At 37.3% G+C, this 13,862-nt stretch overlaps 1 protein-coding gene and 1 long non-coding RNA gene across 3 annotated transcripts in view; one reads left to right on the top strand and one right to left on the bottom strand.

Annotated features, from left to right (window-relative positions):
• rpe65a (retinoid isomerohydrolase RPE65 a) overlaps positions 1–13,862 on the bottom strand; it is a 222,353-nt gene that overhangs the window by 10,682 nt on the left and 197,809 nt on the right. The window lies entirely within an intron of this gene.
• LOC306998567 lies at positions 4,232–9,443 on the top strand. Of its 2 annotated transcripts, none has more exons than XR_013797588.1 (3): positions 4,232–4,310; positions 5,290–5,441; positions 6,266–9,443. It is a non-coding gene; the product is annotated as an uncharacterized lncRNA (long non-coding RNA). The 2 variants fall into 2 exon arrangements; XR_013797589.1 differs by having other exon boundaries at positions 4,233–4,310; positions 5,275–5,441; positions 6,266–6,421.

The following is a 13,862-nucleotide window of genomic DNA, read 5'->3' as shown; positions in this document are numbered from 1 at the left end:
GTACGTCTCTAAACAGAAGGAAGAAGACCAGGCTGCTTTATGGCGTGTGATGAGGATGCGGTTGCTTCGAGTTTAAACCTAATCTAGATAACCTAAATGTTTTAATATAGAAAGGTCTAATCATCTGGGGAGTCACCGGTTGTCAAAACCAAGAAACCTCACACTGCGGAGAGCCTGCAGTCAGAAAGAGGAATTAAAGCGACAGAGCTTGTGTTAAAACGAGAGTAAATATGGTTTTGTTGAGATCTGAAGGGATTGAAGAATGATGTAGCTAGATAATATGCCACATGTGATCTGATCTGGCTGAGAAATCGATAGATATAACGTGATTTAGTTTTCATTTGGTCAAGAACAAAAGTGGCAGATATGTTAGCCTACTTACTTGGTCAGTTTAAATTGTTTCGGATGTATGCCTATAGTAGGTTATATGATCTCCCAGCTAACAGGGAACGTTCCCAGAACATTCACTAACGTTCTTTAAAAGTTGTGTAAATGTTAGTACAAAACGTTATTAAAATAATGTTTTCGGAACGTTCATATAACGTTATTAACGTTCTCATAACGTTGAGAGAAAACGTTCTTAGAACAACGTTCTTGGAACGTCTTTTTGACGTTATTTGGGATTGATGAACGTTCTCATAACGTTGATTGAAAACGTTCTTGGAACAACGTTCTTGGAACGTCTTTTTGACGTTATTTGTGATTGATGAACGTTCTCATAACGTTGATTGAAAACGTTCTAAAACCAAAGTTCTCGGAACGTCTTTTTGACGTTATTTGTGATTGATGAACGTTCTCATAACGTTGATATAAAACGTTCTTGGAACAACGTTCTTGGAACGTCTTTTTGACGTTATTTCGTAATTGATGAACGTTCTCATAACGTTGATATAAAACGTTCTTGGAACAACGTTCTTGGAACGTCTTTTTGACGTTATTTGTGATTGATGAACGTTCTCATAACATTGATATAAAACGTTCTTGGAACAACGTTCTTGGAACGTCTTTTTGACGTTATTTTGTGATTGATGAACGTTCTCATAACGTTGATAGAAAACGTTCTAAAACCAAAGTTCTCGGAACGTCTTTTTGACGTTATTTGTGATTGATCAAAGTTCTCATAACGTTGATATAAAACGTTCTTGGAACAACGTTCTTGGAACATCTTTTTGACTTTATCTGTGATTGATGAACGTTCTCATAACGTTGATATAAAACGTTCTTGGAACAACGTTCTTGGAACGTCTTTTTGACGTTAATTCGTGATTGATGAACGTTCTCATAACGTTGATAGAAAACGTTCTAAAACCAAAGTTCTTGGAACGTCTTTTTGACGTTATTTGTGATTGATGAAAGTTCTCATAATGTTGATATAAAACGTTCTTAGAACAACGTTCTTGGAACGTCTTTTTGACGTTATTTGTGATTGATGAAAGTTCTCATAACGTTGATAGAAAACGTTCTTAGAACAACGTTCTTGGAACGTCTTTTTGACGTTATTTGTGATTTATGAAAGTTCTCATAATGTTGATATAAAACGTTCTTAGAACAACGTTCTTGGAACGTCTTTTTGACGTTATTTGTGATTGATGAAAGTTCTCATAATGTTGATATAAAACGTTCTTAGAACAACGTTCTTGGAACGTCTTTTTGACGTTATTTGTGATTGATGAAAGTTCTCATAACGTTGATAGAAAACGTTCTTAGAACAACGTTCTTGGAACGTCTTTTTGACGTTATTTGTGATTTATGAAAGTTCTCATAATGTTGATATAAAACGTTCTTGGAACAACGTTCTTGGAACGTCTTTTTGACGTTATTTCGTGATTGATGAACGTTCTCATAACGTTGATATAAAACGTTCTTAGAACAACGTTCTTGGAACGTCTTTTCGAAGTTATTTGTGATTGATGAAAGTTCTCATAACGTTGATATAAAACGTTCTTAGAACAACGTTCTTGGAACGTATTTTGGAGGTTATTTGTGATTGATGAAAGTTCTCATAACGTTGATAGAAAACGTTCTTAGAACAACGTTCTTGGAACGTCTTTTCGACGTTATTTGTGATTGATGAAAGTTCTCATAACGTTGATATAAAACGTTCTTAGAACAACGTTCTCGGAACGTCTTTTCGACGTTATTTGTGATTGATGAAAGTTCTCATAACGTTGATAGAAAACGTTCTTAGAACAACGTTCTTGGAACGTCTTTTCGACGTTATTTGTGATTGATGAACGTTCTCATAACGTTGATATAAAACGTTCTTAGAACAACGTTCTTGGAACGTCTTTTTGACGTTATTTCGTGATTGATGAACGTTCTCATAACGTTAATTGAAAACGTTCTTAGAACAACGTTCTCCGAACGTCCTTATAATGTTATTAGTATTTTATGATTTTATGAATGTTATATTTAGGCTGTCATACAGCGTTCTGGGAACATGTTTTTTGCTGAACATTCTCATAATGTTAAGTAGGCTACACTTAACAAATGTGTGCTTCTTAACATTAGTTTACAATCACTAGATTTGTATGATTTTATATCCATATAAACATTTTAAACATCACAGTAGTTTATAACACCACCCCAATAAACCAGCACTTATAGCGCTATAAATAATTGTATATTAACTAGTGCAAAATGCCTCTGCAAAATAATTTTTTGTGTGTGTTTTTAGTAATTGTTGTTTTGGTGTGTTTGAGTGCTCATTGTTACAATTACACAGCAAAAGTTCGGTGACATCTTTATTTGTGTATGGTAGAAAGCAAATACTGATCCTGAAATAATTACATAAAATAAATGTGGAAAATTGAACTATACGATTGAGGGAGCAGGCTACACAGTGAACTCAGAGAAAACGCTATACGCTTGAGCAAAAACAGTTTGTGTATAGGCTACAAATGATGCCTGTGAAAGAGATTGTGAACGCATTGAATATGATATGTTTTGTTGGTTAATAGCATAAGCTACTATTACACAGTAGCGATAACATTAAGCGCACCAGAGAAGTACATATAATATTCAGATGTAAACAGCATAGCTGACTTACAGATTCAGTTAACATCCACAAATGAATAAGCGTGATGAATCAGGCAGCAGGCTACACACAGTAACTCAGAGAAAACGCTACGCTTGAGCAAACAGTGTGCGAATAGGTTACTATAATTGATGGCAAAGTGCCGGTTAGGGTTAGGGTTAGGGTTAGGGTTAGGGTTAGGGTTAGGGTTAGGGTTAGGGTTAGGGTTGGGTTAAGCTCATTACAATCACACAGCAAAAGTTCAGTGACATTTTTATTTGTGCATGAAAGCAAATACTGATACTGACATAATGACATACAATAAATATGGAAAATTTAACTACACGATTCAGGGAGCAGGCTACACAGTGAACTCCGAGAAAAGCTGTGAATAAAATACAATATTCAGAAGTAAACGGTGTAGCTGACTAAATGTTTAGCTGACAGAGTGTTTATGTCAGAATGTTTATTTTTAAACAATTACCTTCTTTTGCCGATATATTTAGCGATATCTTTTGCATTTCTAATCCAAACAACGTCAAACTTGACACTGCACTTACTCGTGCCCGTTGCAAGAAACCTGTCAAGTTTGAAATCCATTGGACTAACGGTTCGAGAGATATGTGGTTAAAAGTATACAGACAGACAGACAGACAGACAGACCTTCCTGTAATTTATAGATATGCTATTCACATTATGTGAAGCTCTGTTAAATATATTGAAATACATTTTGAACATATATTATTTAAAAATACATTGAACATAAACCTTTTAATTTGTTCCTCATGTTACATCTGTAAATTGTGTAGGCCTACATATTGTGTATATTTCATAAAATATATCCATGCCTTATCATGTTTAGTTTTTAATAAATGTTTAGCTATTTTATTTATACACCACGTTAACCATTTATATAAAGCTATATAATATTATAGACTATATTACATTATATTATAGCCTATTATAACCTATTATAAATGACTTTGTAAACATTGTTTTACACTCAATGCTTCATATTCTTATTCCGTTTACAGTTTGGTGATGGCCACGAGTCTATACACTTAATGTTAACCTCACATTTCAGGATATTTTATCTGATTATCAAATAATTCCCTCCATTTCTTCTTTCATGTAAATGCTGCGTGACTTCTACGTATTTTAATTTGCGCGCGCACTGAAAATTCGAGTTGCTTTTGAACCAGATTTGAACTGGAGTTACCATGGAAACGGGCGGGGAGCTCAACTGACGACAAGCAGCAACTCTGTCTCTCACTGTTGGTTTCGCTAATTTCAGGTAAGTTTAGTCCCCAAAATTACACAAATAGTACATAAAAATGTTTCTGACACATTCTTTCATGTAAATAACACGCTTCCGTTGAATATTTACTTTATAGAAATGGTTTAGTGTCTTCGGGAAAAGTCCGTTAGCATCTCAACTGTTAGACTTTAGCTGTAACGTTAACATTAACTTAAGTTTAGGCTTTAGGCTTGTAATCTTGATTAGCGATTTTGTAAAGGTTTTGGTGGCAATTTTTCAATGTGAATGGAAGTAAACTAAATTATCTTAAAATTAATAAACTTAAAAGTATTCACTGGACGGTTATTTCGTAGTTTTTACATGACGGAATGCCCTACAGGAGGGCAAATTGGGGTTTTATAATGCCATTTATGCCTAGTATTAACATGAATGTCACGCAACCGCTTAATTCACAGGTAAGTTAACGTTAATTCCAAGTCAGTTGAATCACCGTTTTCATATTAATGTGCTCTTTTAATTTAACGTTAAGCATACAGCGCGCGCGCGCACACACACACACGTTACACAAAGATGAATAACCTTACTTCAAAAAATGTATATATTCCTTGACAAGCTACTTTTTGTTTTTTTTACAAGTGAATGAACGATTTATTTGTCCAAAGGACAAGTACAAGACCAGGGTTAACGTTAATGCCAAGCCCATGGTTTATACATTTGTATAATTTTATTATAATAGCTTCAAAGAAGACCTTTCTCAATGCTGCTATTGTCATACAATGAAAGTATTATATTACTACTTCCATAGTATGGCAAATTAGTACAAATTAGAAAAGTTTAGCAGGTAAAGTTACACAGAATTTTGATGCACATTATCGTATTTTCCCCTCAATGATGGAAGTTCATTAATTTTTTAGGTGTAGCTAATCCTTTACAATGTGTTATTGAACCTTTCCATTGTATAACATTTGTAAGCTACATTTTAATCTTGTGTGGTTTACAGTTTTTTTCCCCACAGAGACTTCCAATGGGACGGGCGTCTGAACTGGCGGATGCGGAGCATCAAGCTTCTACTAGTTCTTCCCCCTCAAGGCCAAAGCATACCAAACAGACATCATCCCATTACAGGACAACCGTTGGATGCATTGACCTCTGAATTGGAGCTCTAAGGTGAGAGAAACTATCCCCGTACTATGCTCGAAGACGAAAATTTTGTCAGCGTGCCAGCATGTTGTTGTGGAATGTACTGTTGCATGAGAAAAAAAACACTCCTCACATGTGAAAACACTTTGCTTTACTAATCACTAACCAATCACATATAGGTCAAAGGTCAGATTACCTGTTTTGAACTATTGATGCCATCAATGGACAGAGACCCCACACACACAATTGTGTTCTTTACTGTATTCTAAAGAATATACTTTTGGTTCACATATGTTTATGGTTGTGTTGTATGCTACTGTATACAACAGTAATGTTTGGCCTAAAAAACATGTTATGTTTCTACATTGCATTGGTGTTTAGTGTACTTGTTCCCGCTCTCAGCAGATTACTGTCACTGTAGAACATTGTATTGAAGTGTAGATATAAGCCTATGAAAGACCAGAGTGCTTTAGATATAGAACAACAGTGTTTACATGGTATATCCAAAAATGTACTATTATGAAAGAAGTGTTTGCCATTTGATGCAAATGCTTCATTCTGTCATGTGGTTATGGCATTTTGAATGCAGTGTTACATTTTGAAGGAGATGTGAGGCATTTTGTGTGTGCAGTTTTGGGAATTGTGTGTAGAGTTTTGAAAAAGGGTGACATCGTTTTGAAAACGTGTTTGCAGTGGGAAAAAACTAATATAAATTTATAGTACTCAAAGCACAGTCTAAATAACTTTAGGGTTAACATTTATGGAGTAGCCACACTGTTATTATCAAATGTTTATGAAATAATAATTCACCAATTTTTAGTAACATCAGTCAATCTGTTTTTTATCCACAGACGGGGCATGAAGAGACTGGACCACAGACTGGACCACAGTGCTAGTTTGGCACACCCACACTACTTATATTTAAGGGATAGTTCACCCAAAAATGAATATTCTGTCAGTAATTACTCACCTTCATGTTGTTCTAACCCCGTAAGACTTTCGTGAAATCTGACAGCTGTCTCACTCCATAGGTCACACGCATCACACACATGACCAGCGTCGGCCAATGGTGAGCCTACGTGGTGACGTGCAACACAGATATACTATGTGCAGTTATACTACGTAAACACACTTAGGCCCACGGAGAACATAATGAATAGTGGAATAAAGTCATTAGTTTTGTTTGTTTTTTGCGCACAAAAAGTGTTCTCGTCGCTTGATAAACATATGGTTGAGCCACTGTAGTCACTTGGACTATTTTAACGATGTCTTTAAAGGTGCAGTGTGTGATTTTTAGAGGCATCTAGTGGTGAGGTTTGCGAATTGCAAACAGCCAGTCACTTACGGCCTATCCCTCCCTTCTCAAACTGGAAGGAGAAGCTACGGTGGCCGACGTAACCAGCACATTTCTCCCCACATAGCAAACCCACAACACAGCGAGGGAGAAGAACCACATGAAACTATCCAACTACAAATTTTTTCTAACAGATTAGTTTAGCTGGCTAGTATGAACTGTTATGCTGTAGGCTAATGTTAGTGTTTTACAGTCAATAGTACTAATCAGCTGATTGTCTCACGAACGTAACCAGCACATTTATCCCCACATAGAAAAGCCATAACACAGGGAGGGAGAATAACTAAGTTACATGAAACAATATACCTACATATTTTACACCACTGACAAGGGAAAAGTCACTTCACACGGTGTCTATGGCTAGCTTCTAGGTAATGCTAACATTATGAAACAACAGTTTTCATTTGCAATGTTAAAGTTGGAATACCTTACCTATCCAGCAGAAAACGGCAACTTCGGCGTCGCTTTGAAAGCCTTTTTCCCTCAGTGAAAGGGAAAGCTTTTCCCTTCCATCAGTGAAAAGCCACACCGATGTTGACCCGTGATTTTTAGATTTACCCTCCGTCGGCTCTTGTCCTAAATAATATGTGTTTTCTGCAGCTTCTCATTCAAGTTAGTGAGTAAACGCTCTGTAGCGCTGTTTGTTCGCTGTCGGCTACGGTAGAAACATGACGTCACAATATGTCGAGCTTCATAGAAGGGGGTGCCTGCGGTTATGTAGATATAAATGACTCAAAACATAACGGTTCATTAAGTAAGGTCTTTATACTCCACTGAAAACATAGTTATGGATCTTATATTGCATTTCTGTCAATAGATCCTCAGAAATATTACACATTGCACCTTTAATAACTATTCTGGGCCGGCAAGTTTCAATCCCTCAAGAAGCCTATGGAGGAGTGAGACAGCGCTCAGATTTCATCAAACATATCTTAATTTGTGTTCCGAAGATGAAGGAAAGTCTTACGGGGTTGAAACAACATGAGGGTGAGTAATTACTGACAGAGTTTTCATTTTTGTGCGAACTATCCCTTTAAGACTTCCGTTCATCTTCAGAACACAAATTAAGATATTTTTGATGAAATATGAGAGCTGGCTCACTCCTCCATAGGCTTCTAGGCAATTTCATTCTGCCGGCCCAGAAAGTTAGTAAAGACATGTTAAAATAGTCCAAGTGACTACAGTGGCTCAACCTTAAGTTTATCAAGCAACGACAATCATTTTTGTGGGCCTCTTGAGTGAGTTAACAAAAGTGCCGCACTACATCGAGACCCATCTGCGTCATCTTCTCAGTTCTCGCTGATCTCGTGAACTCTAGGGCTGGGACGATTAGTGGTCGACCGATATATCGCCCAGGCTGATATATCGGCCGATATAAGGCATTTTTCAAATATCGGCGTTGGCCGATTAGTTTTTCTGATTGGCCGACGTTTTGGAAGCGGGACTTTTATTTTGACGGGCGGCGCTGAGAACACGAGCGCCTGAGAAGAGAACAGCAAACGCCTTTCTGACTTATTTCAAAAGCATCATACTACTACATTCTCTTTAATAAATGATTCAATAACAAATACATTTTGTCACTTGTTGCCACCTTGTGGCGAAACAATGTAATCGATAAATGCGTTATTTTAAGCTGATTTAGGGGCCAATCTAGCCTGGCTAACGCCAGACCCAATTCTCGTTGAGACTTGGGTCTGGGAACCACATGTGCATTTTCTCGTATTTGAGGCGTGGTTTACGAATGCCCGGCGCCGTTTATTGGGTGCTAAGAATGTCTATCAAATGCGCCTGTACGTAGCTCATAGCCAATCGTTTCCATTATACCAGACGACGTATGTAGAGACGCCAAAAGCTGCTCTTTTTTAAAATAAACTTGCGTTCTAAACTACTTAGAACAATATCTAAGGCTGCATCAAAAGGTAGCTTCGCGTGAATCGCGTCTGCTGCCATGTTGAATCCATAGATATAAACAAACTGCTTAGTTGTGTCGCATGTCGTCATCGTCTTGCTGCTCCCTCCCCGTTCTGTGATTGGTTCCCTAAACGAGGCGAAAATCTGGTCCATGGCCATCAACTCCGAGCGGTAAAAGTGTTTTTTCCACTGTCCAATTGAATGAATGGAGAGGCGGGTCTTCCGTTGTAGTGATGAAAGCTACAGTTGCTTTGAACGCCGGAGAGTGTGATGATGGAGGATAGACTTGTGGTGCTCTCGCGGGTTACCAGGAGCTTAACGACTTCAGGAATCGTAATGTTAACAGAAAGTAAACAAAGTTAATAAAAGGCTGATTTGACGTTTACTTGACTGACAGGACAGCTGTTTCTGTGTTTGCCTAGCAGCCAACATAAAACGCAGATCACTGCTCGTTCTGTGTGATTGGAACGATCACTGGTGCTGTTCTCTCAGGTTTCATCGAAAATATCTTAATTTGTGTTCTGAAGATGAACGGAAGTCTTACGGGGTTGGAATAACATGAGTAATTACTGACATAATTTTTTGGTGAACTAACCCTTAAACACAGTTTTCATTTCATTTAAATGTTTACATGAAAATATTTGTAGTTGTTTTTTTAAGCTATTATGTAGCGTTTAAAATGTATGATAATCATATGAAATGTTCTACTTTTTGATGTGATGTAAAAGTGCGCTTATAATTCACATGGTTGTTTTAATAAAAAAATTAAGTTGAACAAATGGTGCAGAATTGTTTTTCTAACCTTAAAATAACATTTTCACATGAAAGACAGTGGACATTTTAATGTTCTTTGAATGTTGTATTGTTAATAACATTTTGGGGGAAAACGTAGCAGGAACGTTATGCTTACCTTAAGATAATGTTCCAGCAACGTTATGCCAATGTTCCAGCAATGTTATGCGAACGTTCCGACAACATTATGCTAACCTTAAGATAACGTTCCATGACCGTTATGCTAACCTTAAAATAACGTTCCATGAACGTTATGCTAACCTTAAGAATGTTCCAGCAATGTTATGCTAACATTCTAGCAACGTTATGCTAACCTTAATATAACATTCCAGCAACGTTATGCTAACCTTAAGATAATGTTCCAGCAACATTATGCTAACATTACAGCAACGTTATGCTAACATTCCAGCAATGTTATGCTAACCTTAATATAACGTTCCAGCAACGTTATGCTAACCTTAAGATAATGTTCCAGCAACGTTATGCTAACCTTAATATAATGTTCCAGCAACGTTATGCTAATGTTCCAGCAACGTTATGCTAACCTTAAGATAATGTTCCAGCAACGTTATGCTAATGTTCCAGCAACGTTATGCTAATGTTCCAGCAACGTTATGCTAACGTTCCAGCAACGTTATGCTAACGTTCCAGCAACGTTATGCTAACGTTCCAGTAACGTTGTGCTAACGTTCCAGCAACGTTATGCTAACCTTAAGATAACGTTCCAGCAACGTTATGCTAACGTTCCAGCAACGTTATGCTAACGTTCCAGCAACGTTATGCTAACCTTAAGATAACGTTACAGCAACATTATGCTAACGTTCCAGCAATGTTTTGCTAACATTAAGAAACCATTCTAGCAACGTTAAGCAAACTGGACATTTCAACGTTTTTAGAACATTTCAAATCAACGTTCCCACAACGTTCTCAGAACATAATTTTGTTAGCTGGGCTGAACCTCACTATGATCATAAAACTCACGGTTCAGATCATATAATGGTTTATGGGTCACGAATCGCATATTTTGTTTGTTTAGGTACTCTGATACCATACTTGCATAACTAATAAAGGTCAACAATTATTAAAGGCAAGTGAACAGCCAGTAAAAAAAATAAGAACAAATACACTAATTACAAGCATAGATAAGTTACAATATAACAAAGTTAAAAATAAAATAAGGTCTAACTGTATAGTATTCATTTCAGGTACAGAAATGTAATAATTAAATGTAAAATAACACGATAGTGTTCAATTTATAAATTTAATATAGGTTAAAAGTCCCCCTGTAGTCAATCATTGCATCCCTTAAAACTCATCTTTGATCACCAAAATTACATATTTAAAAGTTTTTTCCGTGAAAAAAAAATGTCTTCATGCCTTAAAATATCTTGAATGTAACTCGACACCCTTGCCTCATTTAGTATTCGCGATTCTATGAATATGCAAATGAACCCCGCCTCCACTCACTCGCTCAGCTCAGAGATCCACTGGTTGACGATCACTCGTTGATCTGATTGGTTACAAGGTAGTGTGTGACGTCAGAAACACCAGCGATTTCAAACTGTGTGTTTGAGACTGTCTTTGGTTCACTGCAGTTTTAAGCAGAAAATACTCAGCAATGCTGTCGACTTATGAATTTACACATGGTTTGTCTTACATCATATTAAAAACACCACACAGAAAAGTAAAAAAAAAAAAAAGTAACATGCAATTTTATGCTTCAAACAGAGATGGCGCTAGAGATGCAAAACTAAACTAATACACAACCACATGATCAGCTTTCATAAACTTGACATACCTGTATGTCTGATATACATTGATAGGAATGAACTGGGCGTAGGCAACTCCTCACTGACTAATTGCATTCCCACATCTCTGCTTTTCCATGGAGTGTAGGTCGTCATGACCAACACACCATCTTATCATTGTGATACGTCATAGAAACTGACGGTTGTTGTGACAGGACTTGCGCAATGACAAACGGCACTCTTGTCAACTGTAACAGCAGAAAAATAAAGTCAGTGTCAATGTCAAGAGGAGTGGGAAACAGTGCTTCTCTTGAAAGCCTGCTGGGGCTCTTATCTTTACTAGTTGATTAGAGTGAATTATTAACTTGTTGTTTAAAGAGATAAGAAACACATGGTGAATTTTTATGAGAGACTTCTTCACAAGATCATAGTCTGGTAGCATTCATTTCTCTTTTGTTTATCTTCTAAAGTCTGTGAAATCAAAGTGTATCCATACAAAACCAATGCCCTTGTAATCTTTGAAACATTGACTTCCCCTCTATATGTCTCCTTTAAATAACATAGGAAAGGTGAATAAAGATGAGAAAGACTTTCAAAATAATTCCAGTAATGGTGCAGCAAAATTAAAATTATATTGTTAAAATAAAATTCTGTCATTTTCTTGTAAGAAATAGCCAGATCTACTGGATTTCTCTCTTCATTTTCCCTATAATGGTGTTATTTCCCAGTTTAAACCACTCCCAGCTTATGACGAGTCGAGTCGCCCATTGCATCCGTCAAGATTTCAAAATATATGACAATACTGTTACAAAAGGCTACATTAATAAATACATTTATTTGTGCATTAAATGACACATACTGACTGCATGATGTTTGTGCAAAACAGAACTGAACTCCCTGAAACGCCTCCATCGTAGAGTTTTCGGTAACACTTTATAATAACTGCACGCTATTAATCATTAGTTAAGCATTAGTAATCTTAATTAGTTGTCTTAATTGTAAGACAACATCTGTATTTCAAACCCCTCCATGTTGCTGTTGTTTTTTTGGTGTAGGATTTCCAATGCAATGTCAGTACTATAGAAACCAATGCAAATATTCAAGGAAACGAAATAGTGCCACAGGACACACAAATTGAATCTGAACAGTTGATATACATGGTGGATTTACCATAGTTTACCTTGATTTAGTCAAAAGAGCCAACCCCCATCTCTTTTACGATGTTTTGATGCAGAGATACAGGTCTTGCTAAACGGTTGCTAGGGTACTCTGTTTGGTTGCTATAGAGTTGCTTGGCAGCTGCCAATGATGAAACTCCAAAGGCTGCTTGTCACTATGAATGATATAAACCAACTCCCACGCCTCTGTGGCATTTAGAATGGAAGATATATCCCTCTTTGGATTTTGGTTGCTAAGGTGCTCGACAATGGTTGCTAGGGCAAGGCCAGAAAGTGTTGACGTGATTCATGATTGGCTGTTTGCTGCCCTGAGTCAAACGAGACAGCCCTCAGGTTTCTATGACAATTCAGTCTGGAGATATCCCTTTGATCTCTTTCAATGAAAGTCTATGGAACTTGTTGCTAAGGTGCTCTAAATGGTTGCTAAGGCGTGGCTTGATATCTTCACAATGATCCTGAGAGACTGATTGGTCGTATGAGTAAAATGAGCCCGCCCCCTTGTCTCTATGACACTGTGATCCAGAGATATATTCAATACAAAATTCCTATGCAATTTACAATAGTAGGAGAAACATATACGTTTCATGGGCCGACCTTTGCCATAGTAAGTCAATGGGGAAACTTTGGGGCACTCTTGCCCCCCAGGGGTGCAACTTTTACCCCATTGTGAGGTATGTTCTTACAGAGCCTGTCAGCCTCTTCAAATGTGGCAAATTACACGTTTCTGCAAAATCCTCGCTCTGAGCTATGACTCGTCAAAGTTTGACGCAATGCAAAGTCTATGGGACTTTTTCGGCCGCTTTTTTGCCCCTGCGGCAAACACCGTACCCCTGATCGCTTATAAAAGTCATAGCACACCTCTCCTCAATGAGCCGGTCGATTTGACGCCTCACTCATGGGTCTGTGACAAGCGGTGCAGGAGGAAAAGCACGCCAAACATTTCTCCTAGAATAGTAAGTGTACTACTTGAAAAAAAATTTCAAGTAGTAAACCATAGACAGTATATAAGCCGTAAACACGTACATGTATCCGAATGATCAGAGGATTGTGTTTAGAATAAGATGTCTGTCAACGAGAGCTGCAGGTTTTGTTCATCGAATTTAAGAATTCACGGAACAATTACAAATTCTAAATGTATATTTATGGGCGTCAGTTTGGTTTGAAATGTGCTGTGTACAGTGACGCATTCTTTTTTTGAGTTAAACATTTGTATATTAACATTTGTGAACTATTAAGGGTTCTAGACTATGATTAATTAAGTTTCAGTCTTAGGAGGCTGTTGAAAAGATTATTTGTGTATAGTGAGAGAATATTCTGTTTATGTACCTGGGGAGGCAGAAGAGGGAGACACTCCAGAGAACAGACGAACAAGGACCTCTGACCTAGATGTCAGAAGGCCATTTGGTGCAGGGGGGCTTAGTGGGCCAACTAGTGACGAATCTAAACTAGTGTTATGGCTTCCTTG

The sequence above is a fragment of the Phoxinus phoxinus genome, assembly GCF_949152265.1.
Source record: "Phoxinus phoxinus genome assembly, chromosome: 5".
NCBI lineage: Eukaryota > Metazoa > Chordata > Actinopteri > Cypriniformes > Leuciscidae > Phoxinus > Phoxinus phoxinus.
The sequence above is the reverse complement of the archived record's forward strand: the minus strand, read 5'-3'. Positions and strand labels throughout refer to the sequence as shown.